The following is a 23,579-nucleotide window of genomic DNA, read 5'->3' as shown; positions in this document are numbered from 1 at the left end:
ATGGCACTGTTGTAGCCGGAGTCCCAAGATATTTACATGCCAGATGTGCTAAAATTCGTATGTCCCTTCATGCTTTGATCACCATTCCAGGGGACGTGCATCCATGCTGATGATGGGTTCTGCTCGATAACAATCCAAAGCAATGCGGACTGACACAAGTTCATTTCATTATCTGAGTCAGGTGCTACCAGTAGAAGGTTGATTTTCTTTTTTGGTGGTTCAGGTTCTGTAGTTTCTGCATCGGAGTGTTGTTCTTTTAAGATTTCTGAAAGCATGCTCCACACCTCATCGCTCTCAGATTTTGGAAGGCACTTCAGATTCTTAAACCTTAGGTTGAGTGCTGTAGCTATCTTTAGAAATCTCATATTGCGTTTTGCTTCTTTGCGTTTTGTCAGATCTGCAGTGAAAGTGTTCTTAAAATGAACAACATGTGCTGGGTCGTCATCATCCAAGACTGCTATAACATGAAATATATGGCAGAATGTGGGTAAAAAACAGAGCAGGAGACATACAATTCTCCCCAAAGAGTTCAGTCACAAATTTAATTAACACATTATTTTCTTAATGAGCCTTATCAGCATGGAAGTGTCCTCTGGAATGGTGGCAGAAGCATGAAGGGGCATACAAATGTTTAGCGTATCTGGTATGTAAATACCTTGCAATGCTGGCTACAAAAGTGCCATACAAATGCCTGTTCTCACTTTCTGGTGACATTGTAAATAAGAAGAGGACAGCATTATCTCCTGTAAATGTGAAGAAACTTGTTTGTCTTAGTGATTGGCTGAACAAGAAGTAGGACTGAGTGGACTTGTAGGCTCTGAAGTTTTACATTGTTTTGTTTTTGAGTGCAGTTATGTAACAAAAATTTTCATTTGTAAATTGCACTTTCACAACAAAGATTTGCACTACAGTACTTGTATGAGATGAATTGAAAAATACAATTTCTTTTGTTTATCATTTTTACAGTGCAAATATTTATAATAAGAAATAATATACTCTTTGATTTCAATTACAATACAGAATACAATATATGTGAAAATGTAAAAAAAAATCCAAAATGTCATAATTTTTCAATTTGTATTCTATTGTTTAAAAGTGCAATTAAAACTGATTAATCATGATTAATTTTTTTAATCACGATTAATTTTTTTGAATTAATTGCATGAGTTAACTGTGATTAATTGACAGCCCTAGTTATAAGTGAATGCAGAGGAGAGAGCAGGCTCTGCATGCCCAGTACTTCAGCCTCTGCACATGTGTGTGTGGAGTGAACGGGGAAGGAAGGAATGGATGGAACCATGGACTCTGCTCCACTTCTCAATAGCTGAGTAGATGTGTGTACATGTATGTGTGAGAGCGAGAGGGGAGGGTAGTAAAGTAATCAGCTTCTGCCAGCAGCAACTTACTGCCCCTGAAGAACTGGAAATGAATTATACAGTTCCTTCTCTGGGTTTTTCCTGGGGCAATATAACTACACATGGTCATTGACAAGGGAATAGGCAGTCATGCCTAGTGGTAGGAGCAGGAGTCAAGCTAAGGGAACCAAGAATCCACCTAAAGGTCAGAGCCAGAGCCAGAACCAAGAAGTCAGGCCAAGTAGGGAAGCTAGACTGGAGCAGAACAGGAAAAAGACTGGAGCAATGGTGGGGAAAGGATGGGTACACGGGTGATCACAAATGCATGCAGAAGCATTAAGCAGTCTGTGACCTGCTGCTGAGCATAAAAGCAGGCCTGCTGGCTCCCTTCAGTCAGTCAGTCAGGCTGGCCAATCAGGTGGTTCTACTGCAACCCAGCTGAGCTTGTTACTCTGCCTGGAGGCTGACTAGTCCTCAGACCCAGGAGCTTATTGCTGACCTGCCCCATTTCTTACCCTGGATAGAAGTAAAGGGCTAGTCCAGCCCTTCAGTATCCCATGCACGGAGAACACTGTAATATACATACAGCATGTGGTAAACTCTGCAGCAGAGAAAATAGAGCTTCTTGCTGCCTCATCAGAAAGAAATAACAAATGCAGCTTTCAAAATAGCTCCTTTCCACTGAAGGGCAATTGCCTTCTCTCATTGTACGATATGTAGTGTAGATTTGCATTGTTACTGAGCGCTCTGTGAAGCTGATGAAGTAAGGAGCAGGAGAAAGTAATAATGTGTACCAGGTGAACATGTGATAAAGTTGTAACTTCAGCTCATGTGTTAAGAAAATGCTGTTAAGCTGATACATTTTAGGGGAAAGCGCTGGTTGCATAGGACAGCCTTAGAGTGAAAATATCATTCAGAATATCCATGTGTGACCCTAGGAGCCCCCACAATGCCTACTGGCAAGGGGTTCCTGTCATGTAACAGCCTGACAAACTCACTATACCTAACACGTTGCTGTCATGGCATTTATCTATTTTGTCATGTAAGTATCAAATGAAAACTTGTAATACACTGATCATTAATATCATTGTGAAATAATGTATTAACACTGTAGGAGGAATTATGGATGCTCGCTGACATTATGCTTTAAACTCTGTAACCAAGCAAAGGGGAAAACAGGTTTTCCCCCCAGACAGGAGGGAATGTAGTTATTTCCCTGTCTCTAATGTTAATTGAGCAGGGTTAGCCAAAGATAATGGAGATTATATTTGCATATTGAGGTATCAGGAAAAAGCAAATGATCAGAACAACAACACAGACAGTATGCTGTCAACACCTCCGAAGAACAGACAGCGGGGGAGAGGAACTTTGTTTGGAGGTATGCTTCCAAGGATACATTTTGAAGGTGTACTGGACTATAAGAAAAGGGGGGAAAGTTACGATATTTATCCCTTTACTGAGGAAACCCTTTGTAGGGCATAGGGTAATTATGAAAATCTGGATTTTGATATGCCTGAATACCAGTAAGATCTATAGAAAAGTTTTAGGTGAGAGACTGTTTTTCCTAAGATTAGCTTGCTAGAGTTAAATTCTAGTCTTGTAAAAGTATGTTTGTTTGTAACCATATCTGGTTCCATAATCTTTGCTTGGTATTACTTAAATCTCTGTTCTTTATTAATAAATTTATTCTTGGTTTTATTATAAGTTCTTCTCAGTGTTATAACACTAAAGAGTGAATCCTCTGCTGCTCTAATAGGCTGGTGTGTCTCTTTGGAGACAGCAGACTGGGTAATTTCTGTGAGTGTCCAGTGACTGGTGCTGGATACTGCAGAGGAACACTCTTCCGGAGGGCTTGGGAACTAGGGTGCATCAGTTGTTAAGTGCTAGGCAAAGCAAAAGCTGGCACAGCTTTGGAAGAGGTTGGTTGGCTAACAGACTGGGTTGACAGGGAGCTGTTACCTAGTTTAGCCTCCAGCAAGGCTCTTTTTTGTTAAGGCAGAGGGGTAACAAGATGAGCCATAGTTCTGGGCTCCCTGGAAAAGCATCACACAATGTGCTAAATGTAAGATATACAATAAGATTTCTAGCTAAGACAACTTTAGCATAACTCCTGCTGGTGTGGCCAGAGGGAGGTGAATAATTTGTATTAATTTTGACTGCTGTTCTGTTCACAAATTGTCCCAGAGCAGACTTGATTTTTTTCAGATGTCTTTGTTGTTTTTAGCAGAATAACTTCTTGGAATAGTTGCTTGGTCTGCACATCATTTGTGACTAACTAGTGGCAATTTTTTCAACTAATCATGATTTGGATAAAAATACAGGGGTCAGGTTTAAGGAATTTCCAAAGTCAAAAAAGTATTTAGAAAAAGGTTTTGAAATTGTTGAAACTTTTCATTTTGACATTTTCTTAACCAAAAATTGTCTGGGTTTTTAGTTCAAAATGACTTTTCATTTTGAAATTTAAGCTAATTACACAGAAAAGGTTTTAAAACAAAGAACAAAAAGTTGAAATTGATCCAAAAGAAAAACCTTTTGGATTGTCAATTCACAAATATTTTTGAGATGTTGACGTTGTGTCCTGATTCGAGTCAGGAAAACATTTCAAACTCCCAAATATTTGCAGGATGAAAAAACTGTTTCCCAGCTCTATTTGTGAGCAGTTCATTGTGAGAACCTAATGTCTGAAATTTCAGCTGTTTTGATTGGACACAGAGAAACATATTATGTGGCCTGTTTCTTGATTAAATGAGCATAACTTTTAGAATGTAATTTCAGGTGCAAATACTTGCATCTGGGAATGAAAAATTGGCTTCCTTCAAATATTCATTAACATTCACTAAAAAATGCATTGTTTCACAAACATTCCTGGCAGTAAACTCATTTGGTGGAATATCCAGTGAAAGAAGGCAAATGGGGTATGAGCACATTGAAGAAATCTATTTAAAAATTTGAACTAACATAAAATGTTTGAAATATTAACTTAGGTCAAATATTTAATCCAATAAAAAGTCATTGGTGTGAGACTATGATGTGTAGGTCTTTAAACTGCCCAAATTCTTCACATTACTGTACACCTCCTTTGATATGCTGAACGCTGGGTGCTCCCGTGTGCACTCTGCACCTAGTTGGAGACATTTAGCATCGGGCAGGAGTGGATTGTTAGAATAAACAGAAAATTAATGTTGACCCATAGTCAAATTATTTGGCATACCACATGCTGTTCCAGGGACCTTGCCGAGAAAGAACTGAATAGTCAAACTCTGAAACTCTTGCCGGTCCACCCCAATCGGAGTTAGCGGATCTCTCTTCTCTGCTTCTCCAACCTTTGCCTGAAGTCAATGGCATTTTGTTTGGGGTGAATTAGACAGGGAAAGGTAGAAACATCTGCTGAATATCCTTTAGTTCTTGTTTTCTTCACAATAGCTGTCAACTTTGGTTTGTTCACAGATCATTCAGTTAAGGAAAAGCAAGAAGATGAAGGGACATTCGACTCAATGTTGTTAGCATTGTCAACTTTGACAATTAGAATGAGGGTGATTTCAGAAGTTTACAAGAGAGATTTTAAATGTTGTGTTGGAACACACTGCAAAATCTTTCACTGTCAGCCGTCACGTTTGTTGGTGGGAGGGCACAGCAGACTGCTCTGAGCTGCAGCAGCACTCAGCTCACTATGAGTTTGATCAGGCTTCTGGAAATATCGAATTCACACTGAGCATGCTCAGAGGCGTCACGCATATATGAGCAGTGTAAGCAGGGTCTGAATGAACTCTCTCCTGACATTTAGTGGAGATCTGCGGGGGAAAGACTTCAGGAAAAGACTGTGGTTGCAGAGACGCCTACTCTGCCTAGGCATGTAACAGATGGACTGGCTTTGCCAAAATGATCAATTTTGCCTGGTTTTTGGTTACAAATCACTAGTATTTGAATGCAGGATAATGAAATGTTGTTAATCGTATCATACCAGTAAAGGGCAGCAGAACTGTGCTTAGCCTGCCCTGCTTGAGGAGGTCACCCTAAACTGAACCTCACTGGCTAAGCAGTGGGTAGGGATGCCATAATCCAATGAGGAGGAGAATGGGTGGGAACAGGTGTTGCCACCTGGTGTGTGGATGCTGCCTAAAGAGTCCTAGACACCGTTGGACCTGCTGCTCTCCAGTGTTTAATGAAAGAGCTGTTAAGACTCACTTGAGAGTCTGTGTTTCTGGTTGGTGATTCCTAAAGCTGACAGCACTGCTGAGTGAGGCTAGGGGCTAAGGCTTGTGTGCGGACAGTGAAAGACAATCCAGAGATTGCACATGCTGTGAGGTTCTCTGCTGCCTGCTGCAGTCACTAAGAGCTGGGTTAAGTGGTAGAACCTTGGAGCACGAGGTTGTGGGAGCAGCGAGCTGCGGCAGCAGAGAGATGACAGTAGCTGTGCACCAGTTGCAGAGGCAGCAGCAGAGGCATTGCTCGACACCCTGCTCCCCCAGCCGTGGCAGGTGAACCCCTGTGACCTCACCTCTGGACTAAGGCCAGCCAACTGTGAGTGGGGTGCAGCGGAGGCAGAGGGGAGTGATGTGTTAAAGGGGCAGTTGTTCGCTGGACTTTCCCACTGCAAGGTAGGAAATTGAGGCAAAGGACACTGTCCAATGCACTGTGGGGTCGGGTTTGCTTAGGGTCACATGCTTTTTGAATGTGGTTGTGGTGTTTTCCCAAATTAATGTTGGGTTCCCTTTCCCCTTTTAATCATTTTGTTTTGTTATACACAGTCTCAGTGCGTGCGAGTGGGAAAGAATTGCCTCCAAAGGCACTCCAGGGAGGTGTTTGTTTACCCAGATTGCTGGGTGGAGGCTTGAGCAGGTTCTGTTTTGTATTGTTAAGAGGAACCCAGAGGTACTGAACCTTGGTTTTGCCAACTCCGCCTGGCAGAAGAGTTACAGCCATTTTTCCCTGTGGGTACTCCACCACCGCTCAGCCCCGAAGCCCTGCCCTCTTTCCCAATGCCCCCGCCCACCACTCACTGCTCTTCACCCTCCCTCAAGCACCTCCCACCAGCTGCCAAACAGTTGCACCTGATGGATGAGCACCCATTTTTCCCCCCATGAGTGCTTGAGCCACGGAACACCCCTGGAGTCGGTGCCTGTGGTTTCAGCATAGTCACTCACATGCTAGCATAAGACCATCTCATTAGTATGGTGATTCCCATACTCATAGCATGATCCCTAGCGTTACAGTAAGAGGGGAGACAGTTTCAAAAATGTTTCTCAAGATGAAACAGTCTCCCTCAGGCAGAACAGGTAAATCTTGGTCCGTATCCGTATCACTGATTTTCTCAGATGGGCAACATATTGCAGTGAACGCATTGTTTGTACTCTGTGTGCCACTGGAATGCAGAGATGGCCAGGTGGATTCTTGGTGACATCTTATTATCGAAACAGCAAATAGCCTGGATGTATCTTTTGTAATAACCTCTTATTAAGACCACATCCTGGCCTGAGAATTTTTTTCTGCAAAGACTAGTCTAAATACTAGCTCAAGTAAGTGGTCTGCACAGTGGGAAATTCCACAAGAATTCAGGGGGGAGCTGCAGAGCAGCTCAGCAAGCCACTACTGCAGCATCAGGGCTGCAGAACTGCGTATGGTAATTATGTTCCCTCTCCACTGGCCAATCAATCTTAGACACAGATCCATTGCTGTCTCTCCCCCTCCTCTGGCCTGCTTCTTTTCATGCCCCAGCCTCTCTGTTAAGTTGTACCAGCTTCAGGTGCAACTGTGCAGGCTTTTCAAATTCTGCCCTTCTTTGCACATCAAAAGTGCACAATAGTTTCTCTCTATTAGACTGTAAACTCAGAACAGGAAGCTTGATCTTCCTACAGTACATACTTGTGGTGCCAGACAGATCTGTTGTGCTATATGAATAACAGTCATAATAAACTGGAAATAGTTTTGCTTCAGGTGACGAAGGTGGATGTTTTGGGAACTATTGCCACAACTAGCTGCAAGAGTCTCCTGTACTGTTAACCCAGTAATCCATCAGAACATAGGCCGCAATTCAGCAAAGCACTAAGGCACCTGGTTAACTTTCAGATCATGTTTAAATACCATGTGTTTAAAGTTCAAAGTGTGTATAAGTGCCTTGCTGAATCATTGCCCTAGGGAATAAGATAAAGCAAGTATAACTGTGTATAGTTCATGGTTAATTATAGTGTAATTGGTAGGGCAAATACAGCAATCCTTTTTCTGATTGGCAGTGAAGTTTCTTTTTTGGTATAACATAATGTAAGCAATAGTACATGGTTATGTAATATTGGTGTCACATTTTATGGAGTATAGGAGACTATACCACTTACGCTAGATGTTCAAAGAGGCTTATTAAATGGTTATTTTAAGGCAATCCTTTTAACCACTGAGGATAAGTTTTCCTTAATTATACAGCTCAAAATCTTCTAGAAACAGTCATAGTTCTCCTATTATTGCAAGTTGTTTTAGAAACAGAAAAATATATACTTTCCTAATCTCTTATTCTGTCGTTCTCGACCATTCTTTGTAGTTTACATTCTTTTCCATCCTCAGGAGTAAACCTGCTTTCTATATGAGTGTCAGAATATTCTTCTACCACACATACTTCTGCTTCAAGCTCTTTTGTTCTAATACTCTTGACATTTAAACTTGGGCACTTTAAAGGTTCCTTCCTTTTACTTTATTCCACATTTTATTGATTGCTTCTAGCTCCTGTTTTTCCCTAAGTCTATTTCTTTTCCCTACTATTTCTTACTTCGTCTTTGAATACAAATAAAACACAATTATAGTTTTACAGTGGAAAGCACACAAGATTTTCTCTCACTGGGTTGGAATAGCAGAGTTTTTAAACACCGGTGCCCAAAAGCATTGTAAATGATTACAAGAGGTCATTGTTACAGATGGATATGTCATGAGGCCATACGCTCACAAAGGGAGCCTGATGAATAGTATTGTTCTCTGCAAGTAGAGTCATAGGGACTACTTGCAGCTCAAGGTACTAGTCAACATGAGTAAGAGTGGCATAATCAGGACCCACATTTAAATTGTGCTGAAAAGTCCCCGTTTAAAGTCTTAGGTGACTCCAACTAGCAAAGGTGTGTAATTGTAAGTATCTCTGTGAACAATCAGAAGTGGGTTTGTCATCAGTATATAGGATTATTTCACCTGCATTCAATGGCCCAAGTTCTTTGCTCACTTAGGGAATCCCCCATTGCAGTGAAAGATTTGGCTCCATCTGTGCAGCAGCACCTGGATAAGGTTTGACCTTCAGCTGCCCTTTTGCAATACATAATTTCATGTTAGTTTTGTCTATCAGTCAGTTGCCAGGCATTCAAGTGGATTTAATCAATTAGTAGAGTCCTTATTTGGTGGTGGAAGGATCTGTTTTGTGCGCTTCAAGTCAAGACTTGGAGCAGGACCTTGGTGATCCAAAAGGAGCAGTTCTAGCAGGATAAACAAGGGAGCATACTAGAACTGCAGGAGATGTGTTAAGTCCACCAAGCTCTGTCTGAGTCACTTAGCGAATGTGTGCAAGTTATATAACTTTGCCGTGCCTAAGTTTCCCACCTCTAAAATGGGGGTATTATTTACCTCCCTCTCTGTGGTGTTGTGAGTTTTCGGAAAATGTATGTGAAGCATTTTGAGATTCTCAGATGAGAGGCACAAGAGAAAGGTAAAGTTTTATTACTTCAGTGCAAAACAAAGTGCTACTATCCATCTGCCTTCCCCATCTCCTGTCTTGTCACAGGCATGGCCTGCTTTGGGACTGAGATCTTGGCAGCATCCCAGGCTGATATGGACTGAGGAGCCCTTGACAATAGTTCCCACTGCTTAATCCGATGATCCCTGACATCTCCCTTGTAAAATTGCTTAGGTCCAAGTCCTGGAATGAGCTCCATGCAGTGGACCCCTGTGCTCCTCAAGGCTCATTGCAGGATAGAGGCATTAGATATTATGGTGACTGGTGCTCTAGAAATACCTACAGTAAAATAGATTAGCTTCAACTTGACTCAACCAGAAGTAATTTTCTGTGCATCACTCACACAGGAAAGCTGCTGTGTACCTTAACTAAGCACCTAATCCCGTGTGGTACTGAGCCCTCCTGAGAAGTGCTGAGCACCCTCAAGGCCCTTGCTTTCATTGGGAATTGAGGGTGCTCAGCACCTTTAAGGAAGTGCATAGTACCCACCACAGACAAAGCTAGATCTTGTGTATTAACATTTTCTCATCTGTTCTACAAATTGTCCGCTCCCAATTCAGAAACAGGAAGATTGAGAGACAGGCTATAACTAATACTTACCAATAAAGGACACTTCTGACAACCACCTAGTGATTTTTCAGTCAGTCAGGATGCTTTGCATGTGAAGAAATATCATGGAGATGGATAATTATTTAGCTGAGCTGAAAAATGTGTCTTCTGCATGAGTGCCAAAGGAAATAAAGATACTATTTTTTAAAATCTAGCGGAATAAGAGGGACACGCTCTTTTCATTTTACTGTTTCAGCACAGAAAGAGAAGTAGATTGCCAATAAAATTTTACAAGAAAGAATACTGCTGCTAGAAACATTATCTTAGAATTTGATTTTGCTACTGCAAAGAAAGTTTCTGTTTAAAATTAAATAAATGAATGTGTGTGCAGAAGGGCAGACTCTTTGGTTTTAATTGTATGATTTCATTTAAAACCTTCCAACTCATAAAAAATATTAGTCAAACAAAGAAAAGAATGAAAGTAGGCAATATTCATATGACAAGAAAGAGCTGATTTCAGTCAGATGATATGATGAAGAGCTGGTCCTTTGGTTGCCTTAGTCTAAGAAAGGGAAATTTGAGTTAAAATATTATTATTCTGAGAGTTTAGAAGAATAAATCCTGGTCTGATTAATCAGCACATATGATGAATTTATCAGAAAGATGTTACTCTGATTCATTCTAGATGGTGCAGAGTAAAGATGTCTTAATGCTCCTGAGAACTTTAAAAGGTTCCTGCTTTATATTAAAAATCTAGACAAAAATGATTCACCCCAATTTACTGAACCTGAGAGATTTTTGGATAATGATAGCTTTTCTCATACTAAAGTCAGAAATGTTACAAATGCAAGAAAATATGTTTTCTTAAATAAGTGAATATTGGTTAAAGAGGACTCCATTATTTACGTATATGTAATCTATGTATATGCATATACAACTGTACACAGAAAAGACACAATATGTCAGTTTGGTGGAGAATAAAGCTTGTTTTTATAGGTAATTAGGGGCCTGCTATTCCCTATAGTCACTGGCAAAATCCCCATTGACTTCAGTGGGAGCAGGATTCAGACCCTTAATTTACTGAACAGGATTGGGGAGGGAATTCTTTATGGCCAACCCATTTTCCCCTTATTTCCCCCTCCCCCCAAAATCTCCATATTAGGACAATAAGCACACTAAAAATCAAAATCAATCAATCCTTTTCTGGCAGAGGAAGTGTTTCACCCTCCTGACAGTCAGTCAGTTCAAGTCCTAGGTTGTCTGGAGAGTTTCTCAAGAGGAACCAGAAGCACTCTCCTTTTCCCCCATGCTGAGCATACTCATTCCCCTCGGGTTCTGCTAGCTCAGGACATGGAAGCACAAGTGAAGGATTCAGTCTTGGATCCCCCAGGTGACAGAGCAATGCTTCTGAGAACTTTTTAACTGTTATCCTCAGATGAATTAAGTGGAACAGCCTCTCGAACTGACAAGCATAAGCAAATCTCCTAGTGAATGACCTGGCAAAGTGTGTATATATGTGTGTACATGTCCGTGTCCATATCCGTCCCTTCTTTCCTCGTTAATTGTATTTCAGGAATGGGATAGCATCTTGTGCTGTTGTGATTTTATTTTCTAATCTTTTCACAGATGCCTGTCGTTGTCAGGGGCTGGTAACTCAGGAAGAAGAGCTCATTCCAGTGACCAGATCCACAAGTTAGTTCTCACAAGCAATAGAAATTCAGGACAACAAAAGGTATCTGTGAAAGGTTCTTTTAGACTAAAATTTGGTGAAGATTAAAAGAGGGCAAAAGTTCAAATGAGAACGAGCCCCTGCCAAGTAAGCAGGAATCTTGGCAAAAGGGAAGGAAAAAGCACCATCGGTTTAAAAGGCAAGTAACCATGGCAAGCCAATAGCTCCATGCTAGAATCTGGTTAAGAAGTAATATCACACAGAGCTGCGATTGTTTATTCAAGACTAGCCCATGAGAGAACAGTTGTCTCCAATGAGTAGTCTCACAGCTTGGATCCAAAATTGTAAGTGCATTTTTTTAAGCATCCAGCTCTTCTTCGCAACCCATTTGGTGTTAGACAAAAGGAAAAGAAAGTACAAAGTTTATTTGAGTGTCCCTTGTGGGTTTAAGACATGGCTTTACATATGGAATGGTATTTCATGTCAGCTGTAGAACTGGTATCATGCTATTCTGCTGCAGTTGCCAGTGGAAACTGTTGATACATTTAAGTACCTATAACCCCCTTCCAAGATTCAGAAACTGGAAGCAAAGTGACCAGTTTTGGGGGGCGGCGTGCATGTGTGTTTTGTTTTTGCACCTATGTCTTCTACCAAGAAAATGATGGATTATAGCAGCTAACAGCTGTGGGAATTAAGACTAGACATGGAATAAAAAATAATGGCAAATCTCATCCGAAGTAATAAATTTACCAAAGAGGTTCTGTGGACTTCAACAAATTTCTCATACACAGATCCCCTACATAAATTGTGTATCTGTTGCCCTACGTACACATCAAAACAAAAAATGGAAGCTCCCTACATTTCTGTGGAAATAAAAGATGATTTTCATTATTATTACAGTGACATTGACAAACAGATATTAGCAAGACACGCAAAGAATGGGTGATTGTCATCTAATTTTTGTTTTAAAATGTAGATAGAATAGATTTGTAATAAATGTACAATGCTGTGTGGTAGAGCTGTTGCAGAACAAATGAGAAAGAGAGTGGATCCAATTCACCTCTGTTTCACTAGTGAAAATCTGGAATGATGCCAATGGAGTAAGTTAGGGTTTACATCAGTGTAAAGGACAGGTGAATCTGAGCTATTAAAAATTGGGATGACCTCATAGCCTACAACACTGAGAATCAGCCTGCACACATCTTGGGCTGATCTACAAATATTCCCAAATTCAGACTTAATGGCCCAGATCCTGCAAAGATAGATGTGTGGGCAGTCCCCTGCATTTGTGTGAAGCCCTACTGATTTCAGAGGCACTCCATGGCAGACCCTTCACCTCCAGTGTTTTTTTTTTCTTCCCCTCCAGGATCAGGGCATAATGTCCCTTTCCTTAAAACCTTCAGGCAACCCTAAGGATGAAGTGTAGACTAAGGGCCTGATTCCCCACTGCCTTGCAACTGATGTAGTTATTTACATCTGTGCGAAGAGGTTGTAAAATCCAGCCAAATAAGTAGCATAAACTTCCTTTTTGAATGTTGTTTTAGCTGTGGTTTTAAAGTCCATAGTGCTCAGGACAAGTGCTGTGCTGACAGCCCCAAAGTCCTCTGTTTACCTACAACCCAATGAAAGCATGTGCAATATCTTCCAGCTTTCCTACCTCAGAATGGCTGAATGGACTGTGGAGGTGATTTTTAGCCTGGAAGGATGGGGGAGTCAAGGGAGAATTGAAATACAGCCCACTCTACCAACCAAGACAAACTACTCCCCTCCCCACCTCTCCATTTCCCCCTCCCAGATCCTTTCCTCCAAAGTATGAAGTCACTAGAGTTTTTCCATGTTTGAAATACTTTTTAATTTGGACAGAACAGTGGTTTTTTTCCCCTCCCCACCATCTCATTCTCAGAAACAGCAGAACTGGTTTAGCTGAAATATTTAAAAAAAAAATCCACCAGAAGCAGCATGGAAAAATTCAGTTTGAACAAGTAACATTTGGCAAAATTATAAGCAACTTAAAACCAAGTCTTATAGAGGAAGGTTTTGGGCAGACTATTCGTGTTGCTACCTGTGCTTCAGTTTCCCCATCTGTCAAAATGGGGATAATTATTCTGTAAAGTGTAACCTTTGTAAAGTGCTTTGAGATCTACTGATGAAAAGCACTATAGTAAGATCCCACCCTGTACCAATCTGCTTAACATTTTCATATCAACTGCTTTAAGTTTTCCTGGTACGTGCAGAGAGAACAACATGTACCCCATCTCACTGATTCTCCAACCATAGAATTCTTAAAGCACACTGAGAAACTTTCTGAAGAGCCTGAGATAGAAGTGTAAATCACTAATGGACAGTGTGAAGCTCCCACTCCACAGCGTAGCAGTGCTATGGGACCTTGCTCTCAGAGCACTGACTGGGTAGGTGATGGACAGATAAGAGAAGTCAACCTCTACCCCTCAAATCCCTTGTAGGCTAAAGATCTAGCAGGAAACCCCATCCCTACTTCCTGCTGCCGCCTCTATCCTCTGATAAGAGGATGGGAATGCCATTCAAGAAGGTAATGCACAGGCTGCAGGAGAAAGGACGTGCTCATTCTGCAGGGACACAAGAGGTTGAGAGCCTGAGTTTGGAGTCAGGGAACAGGACAAGATAACAGCTTGATCATGTGGTCCCTATGAGCCTGCAGCAGACATAAGAATTGTCCATCACCCCAAGGGAGGAAGCAGAGATTCCTTTATATATCATGGGTTTACATCCAACCCTCATGGATAGATTGCTCTTCGTAATGATTGTCAGGTTTTGTACATGCTAATTAAGGTGTTGGGCTAGATCTGTGTTGGAGGGATTCCTGGGTAAATTCCTGCCTCCCCAAAGTTTGTGAGAGATTGGCTATGCTCTAAAAATAAAACAAAGTGATGATAGGGAAGCTGCTGCTGCACAATTGATGGGAGAAGCCAGGACTTAAACAATTAGAGCCTAGAGATGGGAGGGACAAAACTGAGAAATAGAAGTCTGAGAGGAAACTGATGGGTGACTGGAGAAAAAAAACCAAGCGGAAAGTGAAAAAAAAAGATGGGAGAGGGAATACTATAGCAAAGAGGACCAAACTAAAGTTTTGAAGAAGGGAGAGGAAGTAAGAGACAAGATGTCAGAAGCATGGGATATTACCGAAAGTAAAATTTAAAAAAAAAAAGAATAATGAAAGGAAGGAGTTGGTAAAGGATATTTTACTCATAGAAAAAGTTAGATTCTTGTAATGAAAGAAAACCCTAGCAATAAAATTCCAGTTTCTAAGATACTTAGTTCTTCTCTCTGAACCCTGCCCTGTACTTTACTCAGATGGTTCCAAAACTTCTAAGAACTGCAGCTCCCTTGCAGATATTTTAAGACTTGGGGGCTCTTAACAACCAAACAACATTTTTCTTTTTATTGTGTTTATGGACCCAGGACACTAGATTCAAGAGGGATACTAGATTTTGGATGGTTTGCAACTTTATTCAACTACATACAGTTTAATTATATAATCCAATCTAAGCCAAGTTTTTAAACTACACAGTTTGAAATTTTGGCTTTTTGGAGCCTATTCAGACACAACCTAAGATTTGAGAGAAGAATGGGCCTGGTTCAAATTGCAAGGTTGTGCAATGTTGGTTGAATCTCAGAGAGCACCAGATGTAAGTTGTTTTCCAAGTTTAAATGATTTCTGTTTAGTTTTCACAGAAATTACTGAAAACGCAGACTCACCGAGATAACAGGAAGTGAATGAAAGCAGCACTATCATAGCTTTGTTGCCTCAAAGAGGGGAAAGGTAACTCTTAGAATAAATCAGATGTGGTAGAGGGAAATAAAATGGATACCCTTTTTTCTCAGAAGTGCAGACATGACCCTCTCTGGTATCTAATCACCCAGTGGACAAATACCCCGATGTGGTGTATAAGGAAGAAGAGACAAGTAAGGTGAAAGCAAAAGGTGTATTAGGGATAAGAATACAATTGATAGGGAAGGGAGAAAACCACAAACACAAACCATATTACAACCAACAGTGACAGGGACTTCTAATGGGACATAAAGCCCAGACCCAGATAAATTCCTCCCTTGGCCAAATACCCTATAAACAGAGATTGGATTTCTTCCTACTTAATCTAGGTGCTGAATTGTGTGCGGTGGTGGTGCTCAGGACCTTAACTATCGGACTAGTGGAAAGTCGTCAAGGAGGAACTCTGAGGAGTCCAACGGATGGATGGTGATCTCTGTGGAAGAGAAGCCCTCCAGAGATGGAACAGCAGGATAAGGTAAGTGTTGAAGGTCTTCTCTGGTGTCTTTGAGATAGGTGTCACTCTCGTCGATATGGTCGGAACCATGATGAGACCAGTACTGCACTGCGCACAGGCGGCTGCTCAGATGGACAGCCCGGCATCCAGGCAGGAGTCAGTCTTTTATAGATGTTAAGGTGGGAAAAATTGGACCATTCCAAATAGCAATGCCAAGCAAGTCTGAGGTGATAGAACCTTCAAGGATTTGGGTGGGAAAAACAGATGGAATGTCCAGAGCCCAAAAGGTGGGGAAAAATCCAGTCCTAACCAGTTGGGGCTAGCTTTGATTCAGTGCCCCTCAGGTAAACAAGGATGGGGTTCTGAAGTCTGATGTCACAGACTCCATTTTGTATTTCTTTTTTCAGTTATCCCAACAGCTTCATCACTGAATTCTTTGTACTCTCCTTTAACAGAAATCCAGAATTCGTGGTTAGATTTGAAAACTTGATCTTCAGCATCTGATCACTTGACAATTCATCAAAGATTTTTCTTGATCAGAGATAATTAAGGTATGAATGGAACCAACTATTGCCACAATGGGGTTTTGAATGATCCAGTCAGGAGCTAGACATTCATGTTCAGCTCCAGAAAATTAGTCAAAAGTGTCTCTCTTCACACAGTGTACTAGCCCAATGTGTGTTCATTGCCTCGAGTTTTATAAAATTAATTTTAACAATGTTGAGGGCCTCATGTACTTCAGGTTGCAATTGCTTCGATGCCAAAGCTTGGTGATGAATTATGCAGTGTGTCCAAATTGCTGCTGGTACCACTTTGTTTACTCCCCTGTTCTTTCCTGTCATAGCTACTGCTCCATCAGTGCATAGCCCCACACACACAGCCCAATTAAGACTTTCATGCACTATACTTTTATCAGTGGTCTTGAATATTTCCTCACAGGTTGTTCAGATTGGGATCCGTTTTGCAAAATAAGTTTTTCCACTATTGTAACTGCTTTAACAAATTTCACATAACACAGAAGCCGAGCCATGTTGACTATGTCTGTGAACTCATCAAGCTGCACTGCAATATACTGACTCTTCTTAGCTTGTTCTATCAGCTGGTCCTGGATGTTTTCTGCCAGGTCATCAGAAGATTGAGGGATGATATTATTTGATGTAGGAATTCAGTGCCTTGGCTCCTTGTTCCCCCATTATAATTCTACAGATGTCTTTTGCTGCTGGAAGTAGAAGGCATGTGCTTGTTTGCCATTTACAATTTGCATGGCTACAACATATGATGTTTCTAAGGCTTTCTGAGGCTGCTCCTTTAGACATGACTTTCTTTGCTACTTTAATTCTTATTTCTGAAGGAAAAAATTGTGGTTCTTGAGTCTGGATTTCCTGATGTTTGGTTTCTAAATGCATCTGTAGTTTCCTTGGCTTCATATTTTCATTTACTAACACCTGAAAACAAATGACAAGTTATGGCTATGGACTTTCCACAGTAATAATGACACAAGTCCAAACAATTTAACTATCCTTGTAATGTCTACTTTTCTTCCTTTTCAGTTTTAAAAGCATTTTCTTCTTTAGCCAAATGTTTGCTACATATAGGCTTAGCACTTGGTAAAAATTGTCCCTTTATAAAGATAAGACACACCTGTGTCTCCCTCTGCCCCCTTCCCCTATCTGCTTGGGCTGCTGCTAGAGACTTCTGCTGAATACCCCCACAGGGAATCTCTCTGTGGAAGGCCCTTACAGGAGCTGAGGGCACAGAAAGGTTTCCAGTGCTAGCAGCAGTAGCAGACCCATAGATAACAGGTGAGTTTTAAACCTGGTTTAGTAACCTCTTAATCAGAAAACACAAAAAACATCAGGCATGAACCTTTCCTGGTTCCCAGTTTGGGAAGCACTGTTTTATGCTACAAGAAAGCAATAGACACATCTCTTGGCTCTTTGACCTTTATATTTCAAATAAAAGTATGTTTCACCTGAATACTGCTTGGGGGTGTGGGGGGTGGGGAGACAGTAACAGAGGGAGAGGTTTCGGAGGAATTGTGTCAATCAGTTTCAATGGCAGCTGTGGCTGGTCAGTACCTTTGGAAAATCAGGCCACTTATTGAGAAAAATACATTTGGATTTAGGAGACTGATTTTAGGCACCTACTGATGAATTTGGAAAGTTTAGCCTTGACTTTAAGACTTCAAAAATTTCATTGAGCTGTTTGCCAGAGATGTCATTGCTGGTGAACAATCCTTGATAGGCTCACAGGATAAAATAAGGTCTGCTGGTTTTTTTCCTTTTAGCTTTTGTCCAGCTTGCATTACTGCTTCAAGCTGGGTTGTTGCGATTGATGTGAGCTGTCTCTTTGCCACACTAAAGCAGTCAGAGTTCAGGTCCATAGTTCTGTGCACAAGCAGCAAGTTAAATCCACACCAAATAAAGACAGTGGGTGAAGGGAAGGTTCCCCCACAGGAACATTTTGGTGACTTAGGTCTGGAAATAAAAATGAGATATGGGGGTGGGGAAGCAGCTGCAGCTGGGGAAAGGCAGAAGGAGATGAGTTTTATTTTATACATATGTGCTGTATTAATGATCATGACTCATTAAGGCAGAGAATCTGCAAATGGGAATGAAAGAGTAAAGGGAAATCATAGGTTTTATTATTATTTAGATTTCTATTGACTTTTCTTTTAAACTCTCACTAAACAGATTTCTTGATCACAAGCAATAATGGGATTGTTCAAGTCACTTTTGTATTTAACAGTGATTGTATATATAGAAGAGTTGTCTGTAATAAGAGAGGTTGGTAGGTTCAGCAGAGCAGTAATGGAACACAGGTTGAATCCAGACCAGCTTAGTAATGACTGAAAGTTACTACCACCATATAGCGGTTGTGCTGGTCTGTTTGCGTTTGGCAGTTGCAGTTCCCTATGGCCAGGTGTTCACATCACAAAATCCAAACCCACAATTCACACCCCTCTTGGCAGTCTTTGTAGAGAAACCACAGATAGAACGGACATGGGAGCGCAAATCCTGCACTACGAAGTGCCTGCTTTGCATTGCCCCACCTTCAGGCGGAGCAGCCTTAAATTCAGCATCGACCGCAACAGAAGCATCAGTGTAGGGGGATCCTCTGATAGCATGGCTCCTTTGTCACTCAGCATGGAGGAAAGGAGAATGTCCTACACTTATGTCTTGCCGATCACTGGGTACAGTATCGGTCCCTTGGGGCTATTAGGAGCCACTGCAACTTAAGGCAGCCTTCAGATTGCTCTAATTTATGCACCCCACCAGCACAGGATCTGCAGGCCACAAAGGTACTTTCAGGAACGTATTCTCCTCTGTACACTGTAATGCTTCTTGGTGGTAGCTGAGGATAATGGCTGGAGGATAAACAACTACTTACCACTAAAGGACAGGGTTGAGGCACTCTGGTGGGGTTCTGTAGTGAAGCAATATAGGCAGTACCGGCTGCCCATGTCTTTGCTTTATCTGTTCTGGGGCTAAGAAGAGCATCTTTCCTCACTCACTTTTCCACAATTTTATATTATAATAATTTAGGCTGGTTATTCTGGGTACATTTGGACAAAAGAGAACAATCGATATCAGAAGGAGGACTGCACAAGACCACTAATTTTCTCACTAAGCATTTGTCTATGGAAATAGGTATTTCCATATTTCATCAAGAGTGAAGGGGAAACACAGAATTTCCATGTAAATAATTGGAAAATTCTACCCTCTAGGTAAAAATCATCATTTTGCAGCTGAAAACAGTCTTGTGAAAAAATGTTAATGAAAAATGTTTTGCTTTTTGGCAAACAAATCTGAAGCCCCTTATTTAGGGTTTGATCCTGTCCCATTTAAGTTGATAGAAATATTGGGAGCAGGATTTCTCTGAATTCAAATATTTTCAATAAAATAATAAAAGGACTCTTATTCCTGGAACTTTGTCTAAATGCTCTAATAATGCATGGTGATGTGTTTATTCTTCATGTGGTGCCATTATGGCCAGGGAAAGTTCTATAGCCACTGTTCCTGCTAGGGGGAAATGTGTCTTAGTGTGGCAAGCCCAGTGTTTTCCTGAAGCCTTATTCCACTGAACAGCTTGTGTGTCTGTATTGACTTAGTAGTATAGTCTCCCATTGAGGATCCACAGTTCTTTGAAATACATGTTGCAATAAACCCTGCAGGAAAATCTTTGTCATAGATTTAATCCAGAGGGAAAGCCTCATATTAATCCAATGAGGTTTTAAAAGAGGTTTCATTATTAATAAATACTAAATAGATGGTGCCTTTCATCTGCAGACCTGAAAGCACTTTACACATGAAAATTTATTAAATCTCACTCAACCCTGGCAAAATTCTGTAAGTGGATATTCCATATAAATTGCTATACCATGCTCATCTGTAGCGCTTTGAGCAATGTAACATACGTATGACTGGTTCTCTTTCGTCCTTGCTCCAGGGGTTGAATTGTGTTTTGTTGGGGTTTGTTTTGTTTTTTTAAAATTTACACACTTCTCCATGTTTATATTCGAGAAGGTCAGGTTGAAGAAGTGTGTGCTCGGAGTGGAAGGTGGTGAGATTTGTGATGGGCCTTAGTTCCTACTGGAATTTGTTCTAGAGTCTCAGACCGGCCTGTGAGAAAGCGGTGTTTCCTGCATAGACAAGATTGATAAACGGGGGCACAAAGACCTTAAGTGACCTATACCAGGTCATAAATCAAATTGATGTGGCAGAGTTTGAGCCCATCGTATCCAGGATTTCCGAGTTCTCAGCTCTAACCACTAGACACACAGCCCACATCACAAAAGTACGTATTAAATCATAGCATCAAATGGGAAAGGAGAGGAAGGCCAAGGAGAAAGGGTGTCTTCTGAATTGGTCTCATTTAACCCATATTTCACACTTCTATAGCACCTTCCTTCAGAGGATTGCAAAGCACTTTCCAGCACAAATAGTATTGACAGAAGTCTTATGACATTGCTGTGACATTCTGTAGATCTAGATTATCTTGTTTATTTTTTTTCTGGTAGGGAAACCAAAACTCATTATTAGGCTGTGACATCCTAGATTTTAATGAAAGTTGAGGGTACTGAATATCTTACACCACCACTTCACAAGACTACGATTTATGGTTACAGTAAGCAAAGCACTTAATTTTTCCCTTAGCTTGCACCTACCCCTCTGGCCACTTTGCATGAACCTCGCTGATGCAAATGGGCCATAGGGCAACAATGGATCAGGTGGAGAGTATGGGGAAAGAAACTCTGTGCCCGTCTCCGGACACAGGATACCATACAGATGACGACAAAATATGTCAGCTTGTAAAAAACCAAGATAATGTAATCTAGTGGTGAAAGCAGAAGACATTCCCAGCTCTGCTACTAGCTTGCTGTCTAACTTTGGGCAAGTGACTTAATGCCTCTTTGCTTCAGTTTCTCTCCATGTAAAATTATACTAATATTTACCTACCTCACAACCATCTTGTTTGCTTGGAATTGATGCTCACTGTGCAAATCTGAACAGCATTTTCCCTTGTCATTCATCTCTTTAATTGGTGATGGGCTCAAACCTGAAAATTAATTAGAGTTCGTAAAAATCTTTGAGCTCATCATAAAAGTGCCAGGGATTATGATGCTGAAGAAAAACTGGATCTGTGCTCACCTCTTCTTCCATGTGTACTTGTGTGGGATAGGAAGCATCACACTAGCACTATATTATCTGTGTAGTAGTTAATGCTCTGCAAATTTATGCACAGCTACCTATCTCATTATCACTGCTGCAGTGAGATTGATATCTCTTGTATTATCTTTCTGCTCTGGTCACCTATAAGATGTGTCTAGTAATAGTAAATGTTAGAGAGCTGTGTGTTATCCTGCTGTATTTTTAAGCCAAACTTCAGTCAGGTTCCTGATAATACTTGACTCCGCTTTTTCTCTTATTCATTTTTTAAATTGGTGATGGGCTCAAACTAGAAAAATCTAGCTGTGAATGTAGGGCCCAATCACTCATGAGATGTATGCATTCTACTACCACTGAAGGTAATGGAAGCTGTGGACAGGCCCCTCCTGAGATGACTGGATCCCTGAGGCCCTATTCCCCCTCTCCCAGCCACAGGATAAGAGGCACTTCTAGTAATTCCCATGGGAGAAGACTATTTTGTGTCCCATGGAGGGATCATATGGCCCCAACCCCAAGCTTCATATCCAGTATATCCATTCAGCCCATTCGAATGATAGAGGTAATTTGCCAAAGGTAAAACCTCATCTGGGTCTGGATGAAAAAGTTCAGCTGTTAGCACATATCAAACTCCATCAAGCCAGTCCCCATCACCAACCTATTCAAGCATTTTGCTGGATCTGATCTCACTGGAATGGACACATCAAAATGGAGCTAAATGGATTTCGTTCTCCTATTCTCCCCAACCATGGAAGGTTCTGATGGAGTGGAACCCCTGTGCAGGGATAGGCAGAATGCAGGGAGACCCTAGAGAGGGACTGTACTTCCCAAGGCTGTGGATTACAGCTTTGCAGGTGCTCCCTGTACCCTAGCAGGCAGGGGGAACTTACAGCTGGAGAACAGTCTGAATCCACAGTAGCTGCAGGGGTTCCAGCAATTGTGAGCAGTGGTCAGAGAGACTCTGCTACCCATCAGCAACCTGGGGAATTGGTGCTCCTTACTAAAGTTCCTTCTCCTGGTTGTTCCATTGTCATTATTAATTTGGTTTTATTTAAAATAATTAGATGTTGTAAAGGTTCAGACTCACCCAGCAGCACCTCCTGCTGATAGTCATCAGGAATTAGCAGGTCCAGCCACTGAAGTACCCTCTGCAGGGCAGCAATCCACCTTACCGCTGGCCCCCATGTCCCTCCCAGGACTCAGTGCCCCTTTCTCTGGGGTGCTGCCCCCCATACTCTCAAGTTCTGGGTCCCCCCACCCAGGGGAACCCCCACCTCACCTCAGTCTGGGCTACTGCCAGTCCCCACTTAGCCCCTTGTATCAGGGACAGACTGCAGTGTATACTCAACACAGGCAAGGGGGTTTTGGACCTGCTGCCTCCACCTACCTATAGGCTGCCCCTCTGCAACCCTGCATCTCTATTCAGCCTGAGGCTTTCCAGGCCAGAGCTCCCAGCTCCTCTGACCTTTCCCCAGCCCTGCTCCAATCTAGGTGTCCTGCTCAACACCTTGCAGCCAGGCCCTTCTCCCTCTACAGGCAGAGAGAGGCTGAGTGGGTTCCTGGCTCACAGCCTCTTATAGGGGCCAGCTGGGCCTGATTGAGCTGGCCACAGCTGCGACTCCCCACAGCCCCAGCCCTCTCCCAGGGCTGGCCTTATCCCTGTCAGGGCCGGAGCGGGTAACCACCCTGCTACAGATGTCCATTCCAATGGTACCTTGACACCATAAGCCAAACTAAGAATATATATTATATCAGATACTACCTGAAACTGCCCCCACCTGCTAGCAAACCAAACCCACCCAACTACTAAACCTCACCATTTGCAGTAAACTAAACCAAGGAGGTGTCTTGCATCACAGCCTGAAAGGAGGCAGCTACAGGCTCTGATGGACTGGCTGAGGAAATGCATTCAGTGCAAACAGACCCTCTCTTGAGAACACTCTGCCTCCAGCAGTTTGCTTTTTATCCTGGGGACTGACAGCAGGCGCTCCCAGCTGATTGCAAGTGCTGTGATGGGATATAGGGTGAGAAGCAGTCTTAGGGTTAAAAGAATTAAAGAATCATTTAGGGTTGGCATCTCTTGCTGGTTAAATTCATATATCACATTTTAATATCAATATATCAAGTTTTAATTAAAAATGATCAATTGCTGCCAGGCAAGGCTTTTTTTCCTAGGCATTTGGTTTGCATGTTTACTGTGCTAAAAACAGTTACAAGCAGTCTGTGTAGCCCTCTGTTCACTGTGATGAAAACACATTCTCTAATGTCTGATGGTGCCTGCCACTGAGAGAGCATGAAAAGTACTATAGCTAGATGGATAATCAGACTTGATTTCTAAAAATCCTACACTCAGGGTTCAGTTCTGGCTTTTGGAACCAG

At 41.7% G+C, this 23,579-nt stretch overlaps 1 long non-coding RNA gene across 2 annotated transcripts in view; it reads left to right on the top strand.

Moving 5' to 3' along the window:
• Positions 1 to 10,822: 10,822 nt before the first annotated feature.
• The window catches only part of LOC125632194 (uncharacterized), a 64,911-nt gene continuing 52,154 nt past the window's right edge, over positions 10,823 to 23,579 (top strand). Inside the window, exons 1-4 of one of the 2 annotated variants that reach the window (XR_012667014.1) lie at positions 10,823 to 11,107; positions 11,230 to 11,335; positions 15,410 to 15,555; positions 15,990 to 16,085. This is a non-coding gene — a long non-coding RNA (uncharacterized LOC125632194). Of the gene's footprint in view, positions 11,108 to 11,229; positions 11,336 to 13,493; positions 15,072 to 15,409; positions 15,556 to 15,989; positions 16,086 to 23,579 lie in introns of those variants that run through there. The other variant, XR_012667015.1, reaches the window with a different exon arrangement.

This window comes from Caretta caretta, chromosome 2 (genome assembly GCF_965140235.1).
Source record: "Caretta caretta isolate rCarCar2 chromosome 2, rCarCar1.hap1, whole genome shotgun sequence".
NCBI classification, from domain to species: Eukaryota; Metazoa; Chordata; order Testudines; family Cheloniidae; genus Caretta; species Caretta caretta.
The sequence above is the reverse complement of the archived record's forward strand: the minus strand, read 5'-3'. Positions and strand labels throughout refer to the sequence as shown.